Source organism: Pristis pectinata, chromosome 45 (assembly GCF_009764475.1).
Source record: "Pristis pectinata isolate sPriPec2 chromosome 45, sPriPec2.1.pri, whole genome shotgun sequence".
Taxonomy (NCBI): Eukaryota; Metazoa; Chordata; class Chondrichthyes; order Rhinopristiformes; family Pristidae; genus Pristis; species Pristis pectinata.
In genome coordinates this window covers 330,150-333,785 of record NC_067448.1, presented here as the reverse complement: position 1 = coordinate 333,785, position 3,636 = coordinate 330,150, and the positions used below count along the sequence as shown (strand labels likewise).

General features: G+C 50.7%; 2 non-coding genes across 2 annotated transcripts; both read right to left on the bottom strand.

The window, feature by feature from the left end:
* Window positions 1-1,840: 1,840 nt before the first annotated feature.
* trnam-cau (transfer RNA methionine (anticodon CAU)) lies at window positions 1,841-1,912 on the bottom strand. The gene has a single exon. It is a non-coding gene; the product is annotated as a tRNA-Met (tRNA).
* Window positions 1,913-3,327: 1,415 nt separating this feature from the next.
* Window positions 3,328-3,409, bottom strand: trnas-aga (transfer RNA serine (anticodon AGA)). The gene has a single exon. It is a non-coding gene; the product is annotated as a tRNA-Ser (tRNA).
* Between the last annotated feature and the right edge of the window lie 227 nt (window positions 3,410-3,636).

Here is a 3,636-nt window from a genome sequence, read left to right as displayed (position 1 = left end):
GCTGCTTCGCAAGCAGTTGGCCCGGGTTCGATTCCGGGCCATCGCAAGTTCTAGAATTTCATTCTCCTGACAGCGGAAATGTCACAAAAAAACTTCTTGCAGAACAACGATTTGTACAGAACTCGAGGTCTCGAGTGCTCTACTATGCTAATCCGCAGGTAACTTGCTGAATTCATGTAGTTTCATTAGTGACGGTTAGAGCGATCCCATCTCCGCTACCTTAATTATCGCTCACTGTAAGCAGGTCAGTGGGTCAGGGAAGGAATTCCCGTCCCTCAACTTTTCCAGGGAAATCGATGAATAGATCGTTGCAGCTTCCTGCTTTCACTCTGTCCCAGATTCCCACAGTAAACTAGGTCACACGTGATCGCCCCATGACAGCGAGGATGAGAATGCTTTGGAAAGGGTGCAGAAGAGATTTACCAGGACGCTGCCTGGATTAGAGGGTATGAGCTCTAAGGAGAGATTGGACAAACTTGGGCTGTTTTCTCTGGAGTGTCCGGGGCTGAGAGCGGACCTGATAGAAATTTATAAGACTACGAGAGGCATAGATAGGGCAGGCAGGCAGATATATTTCCTAGGGTAGAAATGTCAAATACCAGAGGGCATGCGTTGAAAGTGAGAGAGGGTAAATTTAAATGAGTTGTATGTAACAAGTGTTTTACACAGAGACTAGTGGGTGTCTGGAACGACCTGCCAGGTGTAGTAGTGGAAGCAGATGTGATATTGTTGTTTAGCAGGCTGTTAGATAGGCACATGTATATCCAGGGAATGGAAGGATATGTGCAGGGATTGGAGGGGGGGGGGGGGGGGGAGGACATGGATCATGTCCAGGCAGAAGATTTTGGTCTAATCCTGCATCGAGTTCGGCACAGACATGGTGGGTCAAAGGCCCTGTTCCTGTGCTTTACTGTTCTATGATCCATGATCCCCACATGTCCCAGATGACGTGATCACACAGTGACGTCAGTCTGTTCACCCCCGCTCCCTGTCTATGTTTACCCTGTGCAATCTCTCCCCTCACTCCCCCTCCGTTCCGACACGGACTGCACCCGGTGTTTCTGCACTGACTGGTGTAATACAGGGTCACAGAGCACGGACATGTCCATACTGACCGAAACATTCCCCTCTGTGCCAAAACCGTTTTCCAGCACTTGTCCCACAAACGGCTCTGCCTCAGCGATTTAAATGTTAATCTGGATACTTCATCAATGTTGTGCGAGTTCCTGCCTCCGCCGCCCCCTCAGGTCGTGCGGTCCAGACACCAACCTCCCTTTGGATGAAAACCTTCCTCAGTCTGTCTCCAAACCCCTTCCCCCCATCTCGAAACTGGACATTTCTGCCCGTCACCCGTCTATCGTTGTGGCTCCGTGTTTCCCCTTTCCAGGGGTAAAGCTGGCCTGTCCTGTGTGTCCCACAGCCCCGTCACGTGATGTGTTTGGTCTCACCCTGTCAGAGATGTTCCCCTTGTTCTCCCCACTGCCCACTCCCCACCTTCTCTGCCGCTGAACATTCACCTGTTCTCTCTATATCCTTGTTCCACTGACGGGTCCTGAAACGTCAACTCGCTTTCGATTTCCGCCTGACCTGCTGAGTGTTTCCAGCATTTTCTGTTCTATATCAGCGCACAGCCTCACACAGCAGAGAACATTGTGTATTGGACTATAGCTGAGCACAACAGGGACCGTCGTTCTCCACAACGAAGCTGTCCACGTGGAATAATGGAATGAAAGGAGCGTTCATATTGTAACGCGAGATTTTCAAACCAAGTGAAGTGATATGTATATTGTGGGGATGTGTGGCGTGACAGCGTCCTGTTGTAAAATGTTCAGCTGAAGAATAGCAGAGGATGGTTTCGATCCATCGACCTCTGGGTTATGGGCCCAGCACGCTTCCGCTGCGCCACTCTGCTGTTAGAGAAACAACGTCAGCTTTCTGTATTCCCTCTTTTATTCTTCTTGCCGTTTTGCGACTTAACACAGTTTCTTTTGCTGGCTTCTCTTCTTCCCCCTTACTCACTACTTCATCTCTTCCCATTATCTTTCTGTGTCTCTCCCTCTCTCTTTCTCTCTCTCTCCCTCCTTTCTTCCTTCCTTACTTCCTGTCCCATACTGTTAACATCACCGTGCTGTCTGTGCTCTCTCCCGGGTACAAGGTAAAATTAAGAGGCGCATCTCTGGGAGTTGGCGATGCAACATTACAGGTGATTTATCCATGTCAGATGGCACTTTCCCAGCTCTCTGTGGCTGGAGACAACATCAGGATTTTATTTCACAGTCCCAGTCCGTTCTGAGGTCGGTCAGCATTCTATGAAGGTACTTGTTCCGGGATTTGTTCAAAGTTCATGATCACCAGCATGGAGATGCCGGGGATTGAACGCTGGACCTCATACCTGCAAATCATGTGCTCTTCCGCTGAGCTTCATCCCCACTGCTGCTCCATAATTTCAGAACTTCCTGGATTTCGCTCGTTGAGCAAAAAACAGGTATTGGAACACAGAGAACAAGGCTGACATCGGCCATTCGGGCCATCCCGCTCCACCATTCAGTGCGACCATGGCTCATCATCCAAATTCAAGCCCCTGTTCCGTTCTCTCCCCGCAAGCCGTGAAAACCTTTGGGGCAGGGGCCATTTAGAATTAAATCAAAATAAGGTATTACATCTGGCAAGTCCGTTAGGTTCAAGGATGTCGCCGGAGGAAACACGCACATTCCGGTGAAATGGAAGCGGGACTTCGGGGGTCCAGGACGTGAGATCCCGCAGGAAGGGATCCCACTAAGCCCAGTGAAGCAGTAGCAAGGAGCTCCCGCCTCCGGACAGCGCAGTGTAACGCACTGCAAAAGCTGCCGGATCGCCAGAGTCCCTGGGTGGGCTCGAACCACCAACCTTTCTGTTAACAGCCAAATGCGTTGACCTTTTGTGCCGCAGAGACATTCTGAAGGAAGCGGGAATAAATGGTCCATTCCTGGGTTGGGAGGCGGTGTCCAGGGACCGATGTTTGGACCCGGTTTTTCACAATCTGCATCATTGGTTTGGATCAGGGAGTCACGGACAATATAAAACAGAAAACGGTAGAAACACTCAGTACGTCGAGCAACATCTGTGTAGAGAGAAACAGAGGTAAAGTTTTAGATCGGAAACAGGGTCAGGAGTGACCAGGACCACTGTACCGAAGAGAATTTCCAGATCAACAACCCAAATTCATGACGGAAGCATTGAAACGCAGTAAAAGCAGGATCAGTTATTACATGGAATTTTCAGTCCGGGACCAAACAATCAACAGCCCCTCAAAATTACACTGGTTACTCCAGCCAGGCCCGCTGCTCCCGTAGTCGGCAGGATTCGAACCTGCGCGGGAAAACCCCAATGGATTTCTAATCCATCGCCTTAACCGCTCGGCCACGACTACCGCACTCCCCGCAGCCCGGTAGCCAGAAGGACATTGGCCATGGGCTGGGATCAGTGTGTCCCGGGACGGACGGGGACAGCGCTGATCCCGGAGTCAGAGAAACAGGACTGATCCTGAGCTCTTAATAGAAACTGCTGGAAACACTCAGCAGATCAGGCAGCGCTTGGGGAGAAACAGAGTTAATGTTTCAGGTCGATGCCCCTTCTCCCTGCACTCCGGGGGGGCAG